Raw genomic sequence first — 23,405 nt, 5'->3', positions numbered from 1 at the left:
TGCAGCCGAAGCTGCGCGTGCGCGCCGGGCTTCCTGGCTGCCAGGAGTTACCGCATTCGAGTAAGAGTGGGACGTTGCTGCACCTTGTGAACGAAAGGATGTTTCCCTTCTGAGATGACTATTTTTCTTCAGTGCCTTCTTGGATCCTAGAAGGGGCAAAAATGACTAGTTTCTGGGTCTGTATCCGACCTCGATATTCTGGGTAACCTTAATCCGGAGGTCTAGTTTTACCAATCTGTACCGTATGAAGAATTCTTTCTTACTAGCAAATTAAGGAAATTAATGACTACTATGTTTATTGAAGCAAAAGACACGTGGACTGACAAAAGCATTTATCTGTTTGCCATTTTGGGACAGAGGCATAATAATATGAGGCACAATAATATTTTTATTAACAAAAAATAGCTTATACTTAGAAATTGTTTACCGGGTGCCAGGCATCTTTCTAAACTTTTTACATGTATTAACTCAGTCTTCACCACAAACGAGCAATATGCTCCTTTTACATATGATGTTGCATAGAAATTAAGTACGTAATTTATTTAAGGTCGCACGGCTAATAACTGGCAGAACTGGGATTCAGGTTCAAGCAAACTCCAGAACCCATGCACTGAATACTACGCTGTATTGCTTCACATTAAGTGGTTAAAGAATTCATGTTGTTGGCGTCATCCTGGAAAATCCAGTGCTGTAATCATCGTTGAATGACAAACACTTTTCATACGTACCCTTGGGATTTTTCTCATTCTGTCAACGTTTATTGAGCATTTACCTGTGGTATTTTGCAGTGAGTTGAGAGCTATGGGCTGTACAGGTTGAAATAGAATAGCTACTAAGGTTCAAATAAAATGCTAAGGACTATCAAAGGAAAGAGAGATTACTTTTGAGTTTAGGGATCTCATGTCTTAAATCTTGACTTTTTAACTATACTGTGTGTGTACACACACACACACACATTGATTTTTTTTTCCTTTTTTTTTTTTTGGCTGCGCAGGGCATCATGTGGGATCTTAATTCCCCAACTGAGGATTGAACCTGCACCCCCTGTAGTGGGGGCACAGAGTCTTAACCACTGGACTGCCAGGGAAGTCCCTGTATATTCTTCAAGGGTAAGAATTCCCCCACAAGTCCTCGCCATAGCATAGAATCTATAGCATGATACATTAATAGTGACATGAAATTCGGTGTTATACATATGTGATAATTAAAGAATATATATTAAGCATTTAAATGAGATATATTTAATTATTTCTCTCTCTCTTTTTTTTTTTTTTTTGCACTACGCGGGCCTCTCACTGTTGTGCCCTCTCCCGTTGCGGAGCACAGGCTCCGGACGCGCAGGCTCAGCGGCCATGGCTCACGGGCCCAGCCGCTCCGCAGCACGTGGGATCTTCCTGGACTGGGGCACGAACCCGTGTCCCCTGCATCGGCAGGCGGACTCTCAACCACTGCGCCATCAGGGAAGCCCTCTCTTTTTTTTGAATTTTAACTTTTTTTTAACATTTTCTTGGCCACGCTGTGCGACATGTGAGATCTTAGTTCCCCAACCGGGGATTGAACCCCGTGCCCTTTGCATTGCAAGTGCGGAATCTTCACCGCTGGACCACCAGGGAAGTCCCAAGATGTATCTAATTATTTCTCAACAGAGTCTTGTCAATCTACTCTATGCCCCAGAAAATAAAACATGAACTTTTTTTTTTACTGGTTTTCCTGACAAAGTGGGGAAACCCCAATCCATGATGAGTGGTTATTAATACAGAACATTGATATAGTCTTTCTGGAATTATCTGCTTCACTGTTGAGTTTTATGTTTGCCTCACATGGTAGCCAACACATCCCAGATCATCTCTGCCTGCCTTCTGGTCAGCTTCTCAGGGAATGCAAACTTGTTCCATATCAACCTGGATGAAATAATAAGGGAAGTCAATCTTGTTTAATTCATTCTGAGATGAATTATAAGTGTGTTTTATTAGCTGCTGTTTTGGAAAATTCGTATTATCTTCCTATCTCATTAACTCCGTGGAAAATTGGGAGTTGTCTGCCTGGGGAAGTTAACACGAAAAGGATATTTCGTAATCCTACAACCCAAGTAGTTCACATTTCAGAAAAAGCAAAGTAAGAGTAAGAGAAGGAAACTCATTGTGTAACTAGAGGAAGGAATAAGGTGGTTAGGGGCTTAACCTTGCAAAAAAACAGTCTTGCACATAGTAGACACTCAAATATTTATTCAATAAATGATCATGGGGGGAAAAAATAAGTGGATCAGTAGAATCCCAGATAAAATATGATGAGGCAGAGGGCAAAGTTGATTTCCTGTTTCCCCAAATACGGGGGGTTCCTGGAATCACTTGTCTTATTGAAATTTCTAAATGGATCCAAAGAAAATGGGATATCCCATGAGCAGTGGGATATGTACTGTATTTGGATTTTTTTCCCTCTCAGTGGCAGATGATATCAAATATTGGAACTTCTGAAATTCTGCCTGGTAGTCTACATTCTAGGAGAAGCACTGTTGATTTGAACACGGAAGATCCCTCTGGAGAATTGGAAGAATCTGATTACAGTATGTTTATTGATTACCGTAAACAATATGATACTTCGATTGAAGCTAGTGATAGGCTTCCCATGTGTTTATGTTGTACTTCCCTCCCTTGAAAGAGCGCGTGAAGAGCAAAGGAAGTTAAGTGAATTGTCCAAGATAAGGTGACATAGAAGAAACCAAGAATTCTGACTTTCTAAGAAATATTCTCAACTGATCTTTAGCTAACAATGTTAGCAGAGCTTCTTTGTCACTAGGAGAGTTGACTATCTATGACTCTCACATAGTGGTGCCTGAGTGTACATCTTAGCTCCACTTCTTTTCCTCACCATAGAGAAGGGGTAATTGAGTACCTAACTCATAGAATTGTTGCTAAGTCGTTAAATGAATTTATACATGTTCCCACTCTGGTTAGTTATGGTAACTGCTTCCAAGCCCCGTGATAGCCGTGGAAGGGATATATGGAGCCTAGCAGAGTCCTAGTAAGTGTCTGCTCTTTATGCCGGACACAGGTAACATTGGCAGTCGCAGAGTCCACCCCAGTGCAGTGCGCCTAAAGCACAAGAGCCCATAACCTGGATATGAATTGGAGATCCTCAGGAAGCCCTATGTGTGTTAGCTCTTTTCCTCTAGGGAGCAGTTCTCAGCTCTGTTAAAGTTAAAACCATTGAAATGAAGGTTGTTTCCATGCCCAAAAGTGATTCCTTATTTCTGTGCTGCATGACTTTCTTCTAGCTGCTCTTCTGTCTCATCCATCCTTGCATTCATCCCTGCTGATGAAGACAAAGGCTTTTTCCTTTATCCTTTGCTGCCTGCTTCAGCCTCTTTATTTCTAAAGGTATGTTAAGGAAGAGATATTGCTCATCCTGGCTCAGCCAGAAAAGAAGCCCATGCACCCCGCTGTTCAAGCTAGGTCTAGAACTAATCCCTCCCCGCTTCTTGCTCCGCTTTCGCCCCAGCTGGCTAAATCAAGTGATAATCCTAAAAGGGAATTTCAGGCTATTTGTGACTTCCCCTCTCCCTCACCCCGGGCCCTCCCCCACCCCACCACGTTCAGGGAGGAGAAAACAAAGCCCCTGGATCAGAGTAATCTGTTTCTAACCCACTTCCATTCCCAGGGATTACCTCTGCGGGAGGAGGGAGACAGAAATAAATCTGACATCTTCGCACTGGGAACTTGGGGAAGAAGCTCCAGGAATGCCTGCAGGGTTGTAGGCATGAGATTCAGGAGCCTGGGAGCTTGTTCTCATAGGCTGGGTTCCCAAAAAATGGGAAGTGTGATACAATGGGAAGAACTCTGGTTTGGGAGGCAGGAGACATGGGTTCTAATCTCACCATTGCTGACATTGACTTCCTTGTGGCCTTGGGAGTCACTTTGCATCTCTGATCACTAATTTCCCCCATTAAAAAAAAAATCACTCTCTTGAGCCCTAAAAACCTACAGCCCCCATTGATGTGTATTGAGCTCCTATTAATAATGCACAAAGGCCTAACAAGGACTCCCTTTGGGGACCCTTGTGAACCAATGGCTCAGCACACCTTCCCTCTGGTCTGTATTCTTTCCTCTACCCTCCATGGGCCCTGACATACAAACATGTATCTTCCAGTTGGCCATTCTTTGGGGATGCTCTCCAGTGGCTGGGTGAGGGCTTCCTTTCCAGCTCTTTGCAGTTGAAGCCAGAAAAGCCGTGTGAATGCAGGAAGCTTCCACTAGAGGGTACCAAGGTTTCACTGGGATCTCAGATTGCATAGACGCCTGTGCAAACCCAGCAATTCCAGGGTTTTTAAGTACCTACGTTCAGAGATTTAGAGGTGTCCATTCATTGTTCCTTACCTGGTCTGCTCCTTACTGTTCCTGGCAGGCTTAAGAAGTCTCTACTATTTTGACATTATTTTGATTTGATTTGACTTCAAATCAAAGGCAGCTTGGTATAGGGGAATCCAACTGGCCAGGTCCAAACTCTATGGGCAAATTCCTTAAGTCTTCTGAGGCCCAGTCTACCCATCTGTGAAATGGGGATAATAAAACTTACCTTGTAGGACTGTTCTAAGCACTAAGTGAAATCCTATGTGAAAACATATGACTGGTACACGGTAGGTGCCTCAAATTGTTTTTTCGCTAGGGGAGACTTCTCAAAATTGCCACAAACTGGGAATGGTTTTGACGGATTTGTGAGAACTGAGTACCTCCACACAAGAAATGTGACTTTTTGCCATTTTGCTCTTGAGTCTTACAGGATTCCAGGCTAGTGCTGCTTGGTCCTGCTCAGCCTGTTCTCTGTGTCAGCCCAGCCATGGCACTCTTCTGCCCTTCCCTTATCCTGGTTTCCTCAGTGGTAAGTTCAGTTTCTACTTCCTCGTCACCTCCTTGACAAAAAGTCCTTTGTATTTTGCCCTGCGTTTTCTTTTTTATTTTTGAATTTAATTTTTTTGTACAGCACGTTCTTATTAGTTATCCATTTTATACATATTAGTGTATACATGTCAATCCCAATCTCCTGATTCATCCCACCCCCACCCCCCTGGCTTTTCCCCCTTGGTGTCCATACGTTAGTTCTCTGCATCTGTGTCTCTATTTCTGCCTTGCAAACCAGTTCATCTGTACCATTTTTCTAGATTCAACATATACGTGTTAATATACGATATTTGTTTTTCTCCTTCTGACTTACTTCACTCTGTATGACAGTTCTGAGACTGAGCAGAAGTTTGGGAAAGGGGGAGGACGAGCATGTCAGGGCTTGCGTGTCAGCAGACACGTTACAGCTGCAGGGCAAACCAGGGTGAAACCACGAGTCAGAGGCCCCAGGGCAGGCTGCTGTGAGGCCCGCCCCTCGGCTCCTCTCTCATCTCTGTCTCACCCCAGAGGTTTCCTGGCAGGAGTGGGAGAGGTTGGTATCGAGTCCTTGAGCCCTGACTCATTCCCTGACTTAGTTGGGTGTTACCCAGTTATCTCCCAGATCTCTCTCCAGAGGGCTTTACTACACAACAGTGTCATCCCAAAAGACAGAAGAGGCAGAAGAGGCAAGCAGACCACTTGTTTATTCCATGCCCATGTGAGGATCTCAACAACAAATAAGACGTTTGCCACCTTCGTGGCTTTATATACCACCCAGGAGGTTACACTGGTTATAAAATGAACAAAATCATCTCATAATGCTGCCCTAAGAGATCGGCTATTTTCCAGATAGCTTTATAGAAACAATCATGGTTAACTTTCTCAAGAAAGAATAAAGTTGTGGTTTTATTTCTCTCGGGCAGGGAAAGGGCCCCGGGAAAGGGTGGACGGGGACTGGAACACTGAGCCAGGAAGTGACCAGCCATTATCACATAGTGAGTCAGGGGCCTATCTAGGGACTAACTCAGGTTACCTAACCCCACCCCAAATTCCATTCTCTTTACCTCAGTCTAGTTGTGGACTATAGTAATGTTCCGAGTTTTCTGGACCTCACAAAAGTTCTTTTTTTTTGCGGTACACGGGCCTCTCACTGTTGTGGCCTCTCCCGTTGCGGAGCACAGGCTCCGGACGCACAGGCTCAGTGGCCATGGCTCACGGGCCCAGCCGCTCCACGGCATGTGGGATCTTCCCGGACCGGGGCACGAACCCGTGTCCCCTGCATCGGCAGACAGACTCTCAACCACTGCGCCACCAGGGAAGCCCTGGACCTCACAAAAGTTCTTAAAATCTCCAGATTCCTGAGGGCTCCATAGGAAGTCAATTGTATTATGCTTCTAGACCTCATACATGTCCCTTTCACTGTTTGTCCTGTGAAAATGTGAGCTGCATGTCTGTTGCCTCCCTGACAGATTGTTGAAAACACTTTAGAGTTATTTAAGATTCAAAGAAGCCCAATGGAGTAGTCTGTGTGAGCTTAGATCTTAGAGACAGGAGATTCCATTTTTAAATCATTTGTTGGTGGTCACATCCTACTATCCTTGTGTGTCACCATACTAGTGGATGCTGAAAATTATTTTCTTATCTCCCCTTTACGCAAAGGTCCCAGTTGCTCCCTAACTAGGGTCATGCTTCCTAAAGACATGAGCTGGTTTCCAAGAAAGCAGATTTCAGCTTTATCCCTTGGCAGAGAGAATGGAGTCATTGCACACAGGCCAAAACATTCTTTCTGCCAGAGCTTCCCATCTGGAAGAAAAGAGAAAAAGAGTTTCAGAGTTTCCATAAGGGCTGCCTAAAAATGGGAGGGAGGAATAGTGAGCCATAGGGAGGGGAGAAGAAAGCTACAGGGCTGGAACCCCAAGCTCCATTGTCTGGAAAGAATGTCAGATTCCACAGGCCTAAAACCCTGGCCTAGCAGCACCTACCTTTCCCTTCCTCCTAACCCTTAGCCAGGATTTATTTTGTACCCCATTCCTTTACCTTTCACACGTATTTATCTGTCTTGCCTATCCCATCTCAGAATTTTCCCTCTATTCTTTGTTCTTTATGTACCTCCCTTCCAATTTTTTGCTTTCTGTATGGACAACTCCGAAATGTTCCTAGACTACTTTAATGCGTCTCACAAAAATAAGATTGCAGCGTTAGAAGGAACTTTCTCATAACCTGTGATGTACAGAAGGACTTCAGTGGGTCCAGGAAGCCTCTGAAATTGAATGTCAGTTTAGTCCATATATGCATCTTTCTGGCAAGAAGGCCTGTAGCTTCTATCAAGTTCTCATATCTTCTGTTCAAATCCCTGCTGTTGACCCTGTAGTTCAGTGTGTTTCGGTGTAAGGCTGGGAACCCAAGTTAATTTTGGAACCTAGATCATGGCTTCCATTTTTTAAAATGAATAAAATAGAAAATATCAATGTGGGACTTTCCTGGTGGTGCAGTGGTTAAGAATCCGCCAGCCAGTGCAGGGGACATGGGTTTGAGTCCTGGTCCGGGGAGATCCCACATGCCGCAGAGCAACTAAGCCCGTGCGCCACAACTACTGAGACAGCGCTCTAGAGCCCGCGAGCCACAACTACTGAGCCCGTGTGCCACAACTACTGAAGCCCGTGCGCCTAGAGCCTGTGCTCTGCAACAGGAGAAGCCACCACAATGAGAAGCCTGCGCACCGCAACAAAGAGTAGCCCCCGCTAGCTGCAACTAGAGAAAGCCCGCGTGCAACGATGAAGACCCAATGAAGCCAAAAATAATAACTGAATAAATAAATTTATTAAAAATAAAATTTCAATGTGTATTACACATAGTAAGGATGTTAGTTTTGATTAACATTTGATTCAAAATGCATATGTGTAATAATTTTTATTTTATGTATACATATATGTAAAATCAAAACATCCAGCCTCATTCATTTAGTGAATATTGAGCATCCAAAGACATTGCTCTAATCACTGGGAACATGGAAAATGAAAGAGACATGTTTCTGGCCCACAAGCAGCTCACATTCAGTAGGAAAGAGAGAAGTTCACAAAACATTTGCAAAAGAACAAGTCCCACTGTAGAAGTAAGCACAAGGTACAAGGTATAAAAGAGAGTATGACACACCATTTAGAATTCAGGTGGAGCCACACTTGAGTTGCATCTGGAGAGATGAGTAGGAATTTGCAGGGTACATAGCAAGGAGATGTGCAGTTCTAGGCAAGGGACTGACATGCACAAAGACACAGCAATGTGAGAACACAGGATGGCCGGGGTGGCTGTCACAGTGGTCTCGTGTGTTGCCTCTGTACTGTAGAGAGGTTGGATGCTCAGGCCAGATCATGGAGAGTCTCCCACCTGCATGCAGAAAATGCTAAATATTCCTAACAGACTGTCACCCAGCTCTGCTTGGGCTCTCTCAATGAGACAGAACCTAGAACTCTGTGAGGCTGCTCATTCTGTTCTTGAGCATCTGATTGTGACAGATGTAATATTGTGCTGATGTAATATTTGCTTCCCTCTTTCAACCATTGATTCTCATTTGCCCTCTGCAGCATTACAAAAGGAGTTGACATCGTCTTCTATTCGGTTGACCCAAATTAAATTGCTTTTTTTTTTTTTTTTTTTTTTTGCGGTACGCGGGCTTCTCACTGTTGTGGCCTCTCCCGTTGCGGAGCACAGGCTCCGGACGGACGTGCAGGCTCAGCGGCCATGGCTCACGGGCCCAGCCGCTCTGCGGCATGTGGGATCCTCCCGGACCGGGGCACGAACCCGTGTCCCCTACATCGGCAGGCGGACTCTCAACCACTGCGCCACCAGAGAAGCCCGAAATTGCATTTTTATAGATCAAGATGGTTGGATACTGACAATTTCGTGTTGTTGGCCCGTACTTAAAAAAACAAAAAACAAAAACACAGCTAATTGAGGATATCAATTCTTTATCCACCTTAGTCTTTTCTTCCCAATATTTAATATCTTTTTTTTTTTTTTTTTTTGGCAATACGCAGGCCTCTCACTGTTGCGGCCTCTCCCGCTGCGGAGCACAGGCTCCGGACGCGCAGGCTCAGCGGCCGTGGCTCATGGGCCTAGCCGCTCTGCGGCATGTGGGATCTTCCCGAACCGGGGCACGAACCCTCGTCCCCTGCATCGGCAGACAGGCTCTCAACCACTGCGCCACCAGGGAAGTCCCCAATATTTAATATCTTTAAACTACATCAAATTATTCCTCACGTAAGTTACTGGATCTTTTCCAACCTGATCTCTCTCCGGGCATACACTGGTTCATCAATATCTTTTTAAATATGAGGTACCCAGTGGATGGACCTAGAGTCTGTCATACAGAGTGAAGTAAGTCAGAAAGAGAAAAACAAATACCGTATGCTAACACATATATATGGATTCTTAAAAAAAAAAAATGGTTATGGAGAACCTAGGGGCAGGACAGGAATAAAGATGCAGATGTAGAGAATGGACTTGAGGACACGGGGAAGGGGAAGGGGAAGCTGGGATGAAGTGAGAGAGTGGCATGGACTTATATATACTACCAAACGTAAAATAGACAGCTAGTGGGAAGCAGCCACATGGCACAGGGAGATCAGCTCAGTGCTTTGTGTCCACCTAGGGGGTGGGATAGGGAGGGTGGGAGGGAGACGCAAGAGGGAGGAGATATGGGGATATATGTATATGTATAGCTGATTCACTTTGTTGTAAAGGAGAAACTAACACACCATTGTAAAGCAATTATAGTCCAATAAAGATGTTAAAAAAAAAAACTAAAAATTTTCTCTGCTCAAAAAAAAGCCCATGGTAGGTGTTCATTAGAAGAAAATAATAAATTATAGTATTTGTCAAATAAATAAATATGAGGCACCCAGAATTGGTCAGTTTAAAGCACAGTGATGCTATTATCTCTTTTGATCTGACCTTGTGTCTTTTCATGAAACTGTGACTGCATTGGGTTTGGTGAGTCCTAAACCTTTTTCACGTAAAATGCCGTCAAGCCAGTCCCATGTCTTCCTTGTACAATTGATTTTTTTTTTTTTTTAACCTAAATGTGAGTCTTTACTTTATCCCTGTCAAATTTCATCATGTTGATTTTGGCACTTTGTTCTAATCTGTCATGATGATTTTATTCTTTTTTTATTTATTTTTTATTGAAGGATAGTTGATTTACAATGTTTCAGGTGTACAGCAATGATTAAGTTATACATATATAAATATTCTTTTTCAGATTGTTATTACAAGATATTGAATATAGCTCCCTGTGCCATACAGTAGGTCCTTGTTGTTTATCTGTTTTATATATAGTAGTGTGTATCAGTTAATCCCACATTCCCAATTTACCTGTCCCCCATTTCCCCTTTAGTAACAATAAGTTTGTTTTCTATGTCTGTGAGTCTATTTCCATTTAGTAAATAGTTCACTTGTATCTTCTTTATTTAGATTGCACATATAAGTAATGTCATATATTTGTCTTTCTCTAAGATGATTTTAAACCTTGCTTCTATCATCATCTAAGCTACTGATTTTAAAAATATCTAATACAACAGTGAGGCCCCTCTCTTTATTGATATCAACTTTTTAAATCAATATCCTTTGAGGTCAGTTGAAAAGCTAGTTAAAAATCTACATAACTGTGATTATCCACCCACAACTCCCAGGCTCATTTTCTTAGCCCCATCTACCTGCTCCTTTACTACCTTGCTCTGATCTGTCCCTGGTCCATTAAGCAAACCAGACCCAGGCATCACACAACTACCGATTTCTGTATGGGACCTACAAACACCAGCTGCTTTTAAAGGAATCATCAACGACCTGCCCGCTTGCTAATTCCCCACCTGCTCTCATGCTGCTCTTCCCTCCGTGCAACTCTGCAGAGCCTTTGTGATTCCCAACTCTCATTACTCCCACCAGCCACTCCAGGCATGATGTCCCTATTCTTCTAGGATGTAGACTCCAGCTTGGACTTGGGCATTGCTCCTCCAGTTGGCTCTTGGTGCTCTCCCTCTGCCTACAATAGAACTCTCTTCTTTTGAGCTTGGCTATTAACCATAAATAATATGTATAACTTTGCCTCAATCTTTTTAATGGCTACATAGTATTCCATTGCATAGATAGACTATGCTGATGGACACTTAGGTGGTTCCCCAAATTTTGGCATTACAAAGAGGCCATGAGTCTGTTTGCAAGTACCAAGGTAGGATAAATTCCTGGAAATAGAATTGAAGGATCAAAAGATATGTACCTTTTTATTTTGATAGTGCCAAACTGCTCTCCAAGTTGTACCATTTTACTTAGTGGTGGTTTAGAGCTCAGCAACATAAATAATTTCAAATTAAATATACCTGTTCTTAAAAGACATCTTGCTGTTATACTATTGGAAACTTGAAATGGCTTTTAATTTTTCTCTTCTCCCTCATTTCTTCTCCTTACTGTCTCCTCTGCTTTCTATCCCACCCTGAACTCCAAATTCTTCTCATTCATTTGTACAAAGTAATTCCACTGTCTCCAGACCCTAATGATTAACTCTCCCCATCCCTGCATTTGCACATACAAACCTCAGCATATTAAACCTGCTGCCATCCAAAGCCATCCTCTTTAGTAATAACAATGTTGAGCACGAACATGTATTAACTGATTTAATTATTTTAACAACCTTGTCATGCAGGTACTATTACTATCCCTACTTCATGGGTGAGGAAATTGAGGTACAGAGAGGTTAAGTAGCTTTTCCAAGGTCACACAGTTTAAAAACTGCACTAATACTATTTGAACCTAGATTGCAGGTCTCTAGAGATCATACTCTTAACCCCTACAGACAGATATCTCTCTTCAGAGATTAGTCTACTTAGGTTCTTATCAAATTCTAACCTAACTTTCCTAGTGCTTCCTATGATATAATTCAGGCTATGGTCTCTACCCTGATCCCTATCTAGCCCACAGCATGTTCTATTAGTAGCTCTGCCCCACAAACGTGTCTGGAAAAAACAAGTTTCAGGATGGCCATATTTACAGAGGAAAAAGTGTGGGGTGGGATCACAGGCAGAGGGGGACATCAGTCAAGCCCTCTCTCTCCCTCTGCAGAGGTGCGGCCTCCTGTTCTGGTCTCTGGGTGGGTCTCCCCAGACAGGAAGGGAGCAGTTGGCTTAGTCAGTCTAATTTTCCCTAGAGCTCGGCACACTGTGAAATTCAGGAGGTGCCTGAGGCTAATTTAGGCAAATTCTATTCAACCAACATTCATTGAGTCCCAACAATGGGCCAGGCACTGTGCTGTGTAAGGGTGCAACATGAATAAGTCACAAGCTCTAGAGTGAGGATAAGCACTTCCATTACCAGTTACCTACAGTGTGATAAGTGTCTTAATAGTTAGAACCTTGACTGCATTGTTTGGAGTGGGGGAGGGCAAGAGGAGAAAGGGAAAAGGGAAAGTATGGATAAAGTCCGTATCCCTGGGTGTTTTAATTTTAAGGAAACGATCCAGATTAGGGAAAGAAATCATAACTCAGTCTCAGTAAGGATTTCTGACGGAAGGGCAGTAACTTCTCAAGTACTGAGGTCTTCAAATGCAGGTGAGGTCAAATACCTCGCATGTTTATCTGGACTGGTGTGGGAAGGAAGGTATGAGGGCAAAGAGTAGTCAGGAAAAGTTCCAAGATCCATAATGGTGGGGGGAGGGCGATCTGTGAAATGCTAATTCCTACTTTTTCCTGGCAGCTTTCCTGGAAATTGTGATGACAGCTGGTGGTAGGAAAAATGACGGAAATCACCAGTGACCACAACAATTTCCCTGCCCCTAAGTGGCTGGCTATCACCTGAGCCATTCCAGATGATGGCAGGCTGCTACGGATCCTTTCTTTTCTTCCTTCCTTTCTTTATTCCTTCCTTTCTCCCTCCCTCCTTTCTTTCTTTCTCTTTCTTTCTTCCTTTCCTTTCCTTTCCCTTCCTTTCTTTCCTTTTTTATTTATTTTTTTTTTCTGCAGTGCAGCTGACAGGATCTTAGTTCCCTGACCAGGGATCGAACCCAGGCCCTGGCAGTGAAAGCGCCGAGTCCTAACCACTGGACTGCCAGAGAACTCCTCTTTCTTCTTTTCTCCCTCCCCCTCCTTCCTTCCTTTCTTCCGTTCTTTCTTTCTTTCTTTCTTTCAGGGAGGAACAGAAAAACAGGTTCATTTTCCAAGAGCAATGAATAAGCAAGCCACATCTTCTACATTAACTAGACAGCTTCTTGTAGGATAAAAAGGCCTGGTCAAGAGACTCAATCAGCAGAGAGACCCAGTCTCTGGCTTCAGATCTGGTCCAACTTAATGAGAACTTTGGAAATTCACGACCTATCTGTACCTCCATTTCTCATTTGTGCTGTGGGAATAATAAGTTCTTGTCTCTCAATGATATTGCAAAATAAGGAAAGAAAGGAATAATAGATAAACATTTAAAGGCCTCAGGAAGAGCTTCCCTGGTGGTGCAGTGGTTAAAAATCTGCCTGCCAATGCAGGAGACACGGATTCAAGCCCTGGTCCGGGAAGATCCCACATGCCGCGGATCACCTAAGCCAGTGGGCCACAACTGCTGAGCCTGCACTCTAGAGCCCATGAGTCACAACTACTGAAGCTTGTGTGCCTAGAGCCCATGCTCCACAACAAGAGAAGTCACAGCAATAAGCCTGTGCACCACAAGGAAGAGTAGCCCCCGTTTGCTGCATCTAGAGAAAAGCCTGCGTGCAGCAATGAAGACCCAATGCAGCCAAAAATAAATTAAATAAATAAATATATTAAAAAATAAAATAAAATAAAGGCCTCAGGAAATAATACTCAACAGGGATATTTTTTATTGTTTTTAATAATTTCACAGATTGTTTCAGTAAAGTCAAAAGGCCATGGTTGATGTGCTGCTTTATTAAATGGGTGCTGAGAGTTGCTAAGGGGCCTCTCTTGAGTAACTTCCTCTTCTTAATTGGGACAGAAATTCTGGCTGTGGATAGAAACAGAGAAGGGCCAAAATAAAACTCAACTGTTCTACAACTTCTGGTTCTCAATAGACTCCACTTAAGCATTTTGTTCTATTTCAAAGCTAAGTCATTAAAACAGGGGCCAGTTCTAACGAAGAGCATACTTATGAAGAAATATGGATAACACAGAGAAAGGAAAGGCAGGAAAAAAATTCACTAATGAACTACAAGTGGCCATAAATCTGGAAACGTGAGTGAATATACTTAAAAGATTTGTGAATATTACAATACGAAACATGCTATGTTCAGTAACGTTACACAATACGTTCCTCACTAGGGATGCCTCGTTCGATGCGATGGGCCAACGACCCACAGCACATGCAGTGCTAATGCATAGTTTCTACCATTCCTTGCAAATGAGTCTGTGATACCTTGTCTCGTATAATTTATCTTTGATTTTCATTTTCACTGTATAAACATACATACCCCAGAAGAAGTAAACAAGGGGGTTCAATCTGTAAAAATATAACCTGTTATCTATGTTTCCAGACTTTATGGCGATCTTGTAACTTCTACAGAGATGAACACAGAAAATAGATGCAAAGAGAATGGTAAAGAGTCTAGAGAAAAAGAGTCTAGGGTAAAAGTAGAAACATACAGAGTGTGACCATGGAAACAAAACTGGGGGGGGAGGTGAAATATCCAAATCCAAGCAGGGAGAGACAGAGACAGAGAAGAGAGACATAGGGATCCTTTGGAAAATAGGCAACATATCAAGGGGACAGGACAGTGAGAAGGACAGAAAAGCAGGTCAAAAAGGAAAAAAGCATTCTTAAAAGGAATTTCCTAAACTTCACAAACTGTCAAATGCAGCCTTCATTAGCCATAGCTGATGGATGGAAGCATACTTTTTACACAGAAAATTAGAAAACTATAATTTAAGAACTAGAAAGAAATTAGAAGTTTATCTAGTCCAACACCTAATTTTACAAATGAAGAAATTAAGGCACTGAGAGGTTCTAGAGACAGATTTGGGTGGCCCTGTTGGAAAGGTGGGAGAGTCTGATGACCATCAAGAGAAAATAATGGGGCTTCCCTGATGGCGCAGTGGTTAAGAATCTGCCTGCCAATGCAGGGGACACGGGTTCAAGCCCTGGTCCGGGAAAATCCCACATGCCGCGGAGCAACTAAGCCCGTGCACCACAACTACTGAGCCTGCGTTCTAGAGCCCGCGAGCCACAACTACTGAGCCCGCGTGCCACAACTACTGAAGCCTGCGCGCCTAGAGCCCATGCTCCGCAACAAGAGAAGCCACTGCAATGAGAAGCCCGCGTGCCACAACGAAGAGTAGCCCCTGCTTGCTGCAACTAGAGAAAACCTGTGCACAGCAACGAAGACCCAAAGCAGCCCCAAATAAATAAATTAAATTAAATAAAAAAGAGAAAATAATGTCTTTTCACAGTTCTCAATATTCATTCATTTATTTATTTATTTTATTGAATATAGTTGATTTACAATGTTGTGGCAATCTCTGCTGTATAGCAAAGTGACTTAGTTTTACACATTCTTATTTAAATATTCTTTTCCATTATGGTTTATCACAGGAGATTGTGTATAGTTCCCTGTGCTATACAGTAGGACCTTGGTGTTTATCCATTCTAAGTGTAATAGTTTGCATCTACCAATGCCAAATTCCCAGTCCATCCCTCTCCTCCCCCCACCCCCCGGCAACCATAAATCTGATCTCTATGTCTGTTCTGTAGATAGGTTCATTTGTGCCATATTTTAGATTCCACGTGAGAGTGATATCATACGGTATTTGTCTTTCTCTTTCTGACTTACTTAGTATGATAATCTCTAGTTGCATCCATGTTACTGCAAATGTTATTATTTTGTTCTTTTTTATGGCTGAGTAGTATTCCATTGTATATATGCACCACATCTTCTTTATCCATTCATCTGTCGCTGGACGTTTAGGTTGTTTCCATGTTTTGGCTATTGTGAATATTGCTGCTATGCACAGTTCTCAATATTTAAATGAAACAGGTGATGGAAACTCATCTACTCTTTTTTTTTAATTAATTAATTTATTATTTGGTTGCGCCGGGTCTTAGTTGTGGCCGGCAGCCTCCTTAGTTGTGGCTCGTGGGCTCCTTAGTTGCGGCAGGTGAACTCTTAGTTGCAGCATGCATGCGGGATCTAGTTCCCTGGCCAGGGATCAAACCCGGGCCTCCTGCATTGGGAGTGTGGAGTCTTAACCGCTGTGCCACCTGGGAAGTCCCCTCATCTGCTCTTGAGTGGGCCAATTTATGCACCATCTGTTAGGGAAGAACTAAATGGGAACTCAAGCTCTAGACTTGTCTTGTTCCAGCCATTCTTTAGGTTAAATTACATCAGCCCTGGAGTTTATGGAAAGAGATCATGGGAAGACTGAGTGTTGAGGTGGAAAGAGTGCCTGTCCTGTGTCAGGTTAACCTGGGTTCTTGCACTGGCTCTGCCAGTTACTAGCCACTGAGATCCCAGGCAAGTCAATTAATCCGTGCATTTCTCAGTTTTCCAAAATGAGAATAATACCATGTGCTTCACGTGGTACTTGAGGAGATAAGTGAAGGAATACATAGTATAAAGTGCATAGCAATTCACCAAAGCAATAAAAGTGGCCAATGTTAAAAAAAAAAGTTCTTCCTAACTAGGAATCAAAGAAATGCAAATAAAGAGCAACGGGATACCACTTTCGCCTGCCAAACTGACAGATTAAAAGAAAACAAAGCTAATAACATGATGCTGGAGGGTGTGGAAGCAGATATTCTCATATTTTGCTCAAAAGAATGTAAATTTGTACATTTCTGGAGATCAGTTTGGCAACATTTTTAAGAGCCTTAAAAATGTTCGTGCTGGGACTTCCTCGTGGCGCAGTGGTTAAGAATCTGCCTGCCAATGCAGGGGACATGGGTTCGATCCCTAGTCCGGGAAGATCCCACATGCCGCTGAGCAACAAAGCCTGTGAGCCACAGCTACTGAGTCTGTGCTCTACAGCCTGCGAGCCATAACTACTGAGCCCGCTACCGAAGCCCTCGCGCCTAGAGTAGCCTAGAGCTACTGAAGTCCTCACGCCTAGAGCTCGTGCTCCACAACAAGAGAAGCCACCGCGATGAGAAGCCCACGCACTGCAAGGAAGAGTAGCTCCCGCTCGCTGCAACTAGAGAAAGCCTGCATGCAGCAACGAAGACACAGTGCAGCCAAAAATAAATAAATAAACAAATTTAAATGTGGCATGTTTAAAAAACAAAAAAAGAGTACATAACTGGCGGGATTATATTTGCAGAAGAGAAAGTAAATATTATAAAAAATAATGTTCATGCTCTTTGATCCCTGATTTTACTTCTAGATATTGAGCCTAAGGAAATAATCACATATAGGAGGAAAAAGATATTGTATATCTATATCTATAAATTTGTTCATATAAGTTCTTTATATCAGGGGTCCCCAACCCTGGGGCCACGGTCCGTGGCCTATTAGGAACCGGGCTGCACAGCAGGAGATGAGCGGCAGGTGAGCAAAACTTCATCTGCCGCCCCCCATCACTTGCATTACCACCTGAACCATCCCCACCCACCTTCTCTGTGGAAAAATTGTCTTCCATGAAACCGGTCCCTGGTGCCAATAGGGTTGGGGACCACTCCTTTATATGACAGAAAATAATATGGTAATTATGAATTTTCACAACCTTCCTCTCTCCCACAAGGCAAAAAGAATGTTTTGCTGCTCGATTGGTAAAGTGAGGGTATTGGGTCCTGGAGAAAATGCAATGGAGCTTCAATTTAATTAACATTGAAAAAGGCAGATATTTATAGGAGAGTGGGAAGAATTTTATCAGACTGTTTGGCGTCAGGGACCAAAGAGATGATGGGAAAAGGAAGGAAGGAAATGGAGAAACCAGGAAAAGCCGAGCTAGTTGGGAGGAAGTTTCAAACAACTGTCCTCTGCATGAAGTATTAAGAGAAAGAGGGAGAAGAGAAGAGAGGATTTTGAGAAGCTTTGCTATGTCTTATTAATGGAATCTCCCTTTGGTTTTGTTTTTTTTAATATATTTATTTATTTTATTTATTTATTTTTGGCTGCATTGGGTCTTCGTTGCTGCGTGCGGGCTTTCTCTAGTTATGGCGAGTGGGGGCTACTCTTCATTGTGGTGCGCAGGCTTCTCATTGCGGTGGCTTCTCGTGGTGGAGCACAGGCTATAGGCGCGCGGGCTTCAGTAGTTGTGGCACGCAGGGTCAGTAGTTGTGGCGCACGGACTCCGTAGTTGTGACACACAGGCTTAGTTGCTCCGCGGCATGTGGGATCTTCCCGGACCAGGGCTCGAACCCTTATCCCCTGCATTGGCAGGCAGATTCTCAACCACTGCACCACCAGGGAGGCCCCTCCCTTTGGTTTTATCTTGAGAAAGTGAAGATTTACTTTTCTTTTTCTTCTCATTCTCCTCCTTGTTCCTTGATTCTTTCTTTTATTTTTAAATGCTGGAATGATGTTTCTGTAAAATCTTAGCTTGAGCTACCCGTCAGCTTGGTTTTATAGGGGTTATATTTAAAACAGTAAACATAATTAGACACACTCTGAATATCCAAGAATAGGAAATTGGTTAAATAAGTTAACTAGTTTATAAGTTAAATAAGCTAGCGCATGTCTATAGCCATTGACATACTGAAGAATATTTAATAACATGAATACTTGAATAATATATTAAGTGAAATAGGTTATGATCCCAACATGGTGTGTGTGTGTGTGTGTGTGTGTATTGTTATGTATCATCAAAAAAGACGGGAGGTCAGTATACTAATTATTAACAGTCATATGTTTAGAATTACTGATTATTTTTATTTTCTTAATGCTCATCTAAATTTTCTGAATTCCCTACATTGATCAAGTAATACTTTTATAATCAGAAACCTCCTTACCTTAAACCTTATTTTTTAAAGTGAGTAGCACAAGAACCATACAGCTTCCAGATAAAGTACAGAAGAGTATCTTTGTGACCTTGAAGGAAGCAAAGATTTCTCAGCAGGACACAAAAAGCACTAGCCATAAAAGAAAAAATTGAAAACTTGGACTTCATCCAAATTATAAATATTTACTCATCACAAGACATCACTGGGACTTCCCTGGTGGCACAGTGGTTAAGAGTCTGCCTGCCGATGCAGGGGACACGGGTTTAATCCCTGCTCTGGGAAGATCCCACATGCTGCGGAGCAACTAAGCCTGTGTGCCACAACTAGAGCCCGCGAGCCACAACTACTGGAGCCTGTGCACCCTAAAGCTATGCTCCACAACAAGAGAAGCCACCGCAATGAGAAGGCCGCGTACCACAATGAAGAGTAGCCCCCACTTGCCACAACTGGAGAAAGCCCAGGCGCAGCAGTAAAGACCCAACGCAGCCAAAAAAAAAAAAGACATCACTAAGAAAATGAGTAGACAAATGATAGACTGGGAAAACAGTTTTCATTTTACATATACATGACCAAGGATTCATATCCAGATAATTTAAGGAGTGCCTATAAATTAACAACAAAAAGTTGAGCTACCCAATTAAAAAATGGGTGAAAGACTTGAAAAGATGCCTCACAAAAAAAGAGATATAAATGGCCAATAAGCCATGAAAAGTGCTTGTAGTAAATGCTATGATGTGCCACTCTGATTCTCCTTTTGGAATGAAGGACTTACTCCTCAGCTGTTGGAAAGGCTGCCAGCAGACAGCTTTCAATCAGTCCACTTCAGTGATTGCCTCTGCTGAAGAGCCCTGACTTTCCCAAGGTCAAAGCTTATACACACATACACACACAATGAATTGCTCTAGGCACTAAGTAAATGTTTAATAAACAAGAGCCTCTTCTCGCAGTGGTCTACATCCAGTGACTAATCAACATGGGGGTACAAAAGCCCAGCCACTTGTCCAAACTCAGAACATTTTTGACGGCTCATCCCAGTTTCAGCGCTTTCTGTAAGGTCAGCTGAGGCCTCTGACACTACATTGTATAATAGCTCAACTTCTTCCCTTGCTCAATCATGCTCTGTCTCTTCTCTTCTACAGATGTTGAGCCCAAGTGCACTCCCTAAAAAACCTCCTGCCAACTAATCTCCCAGTGAGTCTGCTTCCAAGGGAATTCAACCTGTGACAATGCTCAACATCAGTAATCATCAGAAAAATGCAAATTAAAACCATAAGGAGATGCCATTTTACATCCACTAGGAGGGCTAAAAAAAGACAACACCAAATGTTGGTGAAGATGTGGAAAAACTGGAACCCTCATATAGTGCTGGTGGGAGTGTAAAAAGGTACCACCATGTTGGAGAATTGTTTGGCTATTTCTTATAAAATTAAATATATATTTAACCCGTGACGCAGCAATTCCATTCTTAAGTATGTAGCCAAGAGAAATGAAGACATATTTATATAAAATTGAACAAGAATACTCATAGGTAGTCTTAGTTATAGTAGCCCCAAACTGGAAATAATACAAATGTCTATCAATAAGAGAAGGAATAAATAAATTACAGTATAGTCCTACCATACTACTCAGCACTATAAAGGAATGGAGTAGTGATACACACAACATGTGTAGATTAAAAACATTATGTTGGGGCTTCCCTGGTAGCGCAGTGGTTAAGAATCTGCCTGCCAATGCAGGGCACATGGGTTCAAGCCCTGGTCTGCGAAAATCCCACATGCCACGGAGCAACTAAGCCCGTGCACCACAACTACTGGGTCTGTGCTCTAGAGCCCACGAGCCACAACTACTGAAGCCCGCGTGCCTAGAGCCCGTGCTCCGCAACAAGAGAAGCCACTGCAATGAGAAGCCCACGCACCGCAACGAACAGTAGCCCCTGCTCGCTGCAACTAGAGGAAAGCCCGCATGCAGCAACGAAGACCCAACGCAGCCAAAAATGAAAACAAATAAATAAATTTAAAAACAAACAAAATTATGTTGTATAAAGCCACACACGTACACACACATACACCCCCCCCCCACACACACACAACACATACTAAAAGATTCCATTGACATGAAGTACAGGAACAGACGAAACAAATCTACAGTGACAGAAATCAGAAAGTAGTTGGGTTGCTCGGGTGAAGTGGGGGCAGGAATGAGGATTGACTGAAAAGGCCATGAGGAAACTTTCTGGGGTGATGAAAATATTCTATATCTTGTTTTGACTAGTAGTTACACAGTGGTTACAATTGTCAATATGCATTGACCTGAACATTTAAGATTTCTCCATTTTCATTGTATGAAAATTATATTTCAGTCAAAGCTTATACACACATACACACACAATGAATTGCTCTAGGCACTAAGTAAATGTTTAATAAACAAGTGAAGAGGAGATGACTTTTCTAAAGAACCAAATTATTAATAATTATGGAAAAGATTTCCCTTTCCTGGGTTATAGTAACATGTGATTCTCTTGGGATATTCCTTGATTAAAACTCTGAATATTTATTCTTCACAGTGGTGTTTTTCCCTTCTGCATTAAAATGGTTAAGCTTTGATCTCTCCCAAAATGGCAGAATCAGGTCTATAATGTCTGGCTGCATCATTTGCAGGTGAGTGGAAATGCTAAGAGGATATTAAGATAGTAACAGTGGTGAGAGAAAGAAATAAAAAACCATCATTGGTTTCCCAGTGCGGTAGATCAGCATTTGGCTACGATTCCACATAATCGGGCCAACATCACTCTCAAAGCAATTTCTCTTATAAAATATGGCACAATCGCCACCCTATTTTGAACATGGGTATTTAATCTCAGAAAAACTATTTAAAGTATTTGAAATATTTGAAGAGACAAGTTGATTTATATGGAGCTGGTTGATATCAACCTATGCTGTTTTCCGCTAAAGTTAATACCCTGGGGAATATGAAAATTAGAAGAAGAGAGTCAGAGAATCCTTTTAGGGGTTTCATAACCTAAAAAACTAAACATGACAGAATGCCAATGACTCTCAAGAGAAAGATTTTTGTAAACACACAAAGCTACTTTAAAATTCCCTTTAATAAAATCAAACAGTTCAAAAACCATTGTCTTGCCATCTTCAAAATCTGAAAGACTACTGGTGGAGTTGCCAGATTTAACAGAATCTTCAATTAAATTTGAATTTCAGATAAACAATGAATAGTTTTTAGTATAAGTATCCCCCCCAAATATTGCATATTTTAGTATTAGCAGGTCCCATGAAATATTTGAAACATATTTATACTAATAAACAAGTTATTAAAAAAAATTTGTTGTTTATCTGGAAATCAAATTTAACTAGGCGTCCTGTACTTTATCTGGCAACCCTAGTACTGGGGAGAGTTATTTGGCCTCCTCTGCAGAACATGAGGCCCCACCTGGCTGATGAGAATGTACCTTTAGGGTTACTACATGGAATTACAAGGTTAGCAATGGTCATGGTTAAAGGAAAAGAACTGAACCTTTCTTCTGCTCCATGGATTTCTACTCTCTCTTTCACACTGAAGAAATACTGTGAAAAGCATTTCAATGTATTTCTAATTATTTAGAGTGGTAATGGATTAGTTGTACTAAATAAAGAGTATACTTCATTTGGATCTCTAGGGTTTGTTTGCGTAGGGGCTAAGAGCCTAGGATTAACCGTATGGATTTATGAAACTAGAGAACTTGTTTCTCTTGCTAGGTTTGCTAGTCCTAGTGAGGAATGAACAGACCTGGTTTTGTAAAGCAGTTGGAAGACTTCGAAGTTGCTGCATGCAAATATTTTCTAATGAAGTTATTCCCACCACCTCTTTCCCTAAAGGATTACCCACATTGTTCTGGTTTTATAGGAATTGTTACTGTGGTAGATCTCCCTATTTGACAGATCTCATCCTCTTTAATGGAGGCTGGAGTACTAGTACTCCAGAGGTAGGTTGAAAACAGCAACATTGCTCTGAGTCTGTTTTGAACGCTCATGGAGGGAGCATTCTTTCTAGCAGCAGCTGATGCTCTGCAGCGTGGGATTCTATTACCTTCATTTGAGCTGCCTGGTTATTCTAGCAATCAGATCTTTCTGTCTCCTTCCTGTTACCTGGCCTTGACACCAGCTATCATGTGCCCACTTTGCCTTGACTCCGAGGCCCACAGTTCTTCTTTCATTTTCTTTAAACTCATATGCCAGAATATTGGAATTTCTAGGACATTTACATGGCTATGACAACAGTGGAGAATATTTGAAATCAGGACTGTCCAGTAAAATCTAGGGCATGTAGTCCCCCTAATATTTCAACACTTGTCCTCTGACAGTTACTTAGGACAGCATGGGTATTTGGAAAGGAGACAGGACTGGGAATCAGAAATTCTTCTCTTCATGGCTTTTGTCACTGCTTTGCAGTTAATTTTAGGCAAATTACTGCGTCTATCTCTGTCACTTTCTGATCCTTTTTATTTGAAACCCCTTATAAAAATAATAAAAAAGAACAAAGCAAAAGGAACTCATTTTCAACTTACTCTGCCTATCCTTAAAATTTAAGTTTGAATCCTAGTGTTTGTAATACAGCATATTGGGC

The 23,405-nt window shown here is 42.2% G+C and overlaps 1 long non-coding RNA gene across 5 annotated transcripts; it reads left to right on the top strand.

Annotated features, from left to right (window-relative positions):
• Positions 1-21: 21 nt before the first annotated feature.
• On the top strand, positions 22-20,240 carry LOC109548253 (uncharacterized). Of its 5 annotated transcripts, XR_012328658.1 has the most exons (5): positions 22-176; positions 995-1,109; positions 4,777-4,875; positions 8,909-9,131; positions 19,931-20,240. It is a non-coding gene; the product is annotated as an uncharacterized lncRNA (long non-coding RNA). The 5 variants fall into 5 exon arrangements; XR_002174297.2 differs by lacking the exon at positions 8,909-9,131; XR_012328660.1 differs by lacking the exons at positions 8,909-9,131; positions 19,931-20,240 and adding an exon at positions 14,981-19,917.
• Positions 20,241-23,405: the final 3,165 nt, after the last annotated feature.

The sequence above is a fragment of the Tursiops truncatus genome, chromosome 20 (assembly GCF_011762595.2).
Source record: "Tursiops truncatus isolate mTurTru1 chromosome 20, mTurTru1.mat.Y, whole genome shotgun sequence".
NCBI lineage: Eukaryota > Metazoa > Chordata > Mammalia > Artiodactyla > Delphinidae > Tursiops > Tursiops truncatus.
The sequence above is the reverse complement of the archived record's forward strand: the minus strand, read 5'-3'. Positions and strand labels throughout refer to the sequence as shown.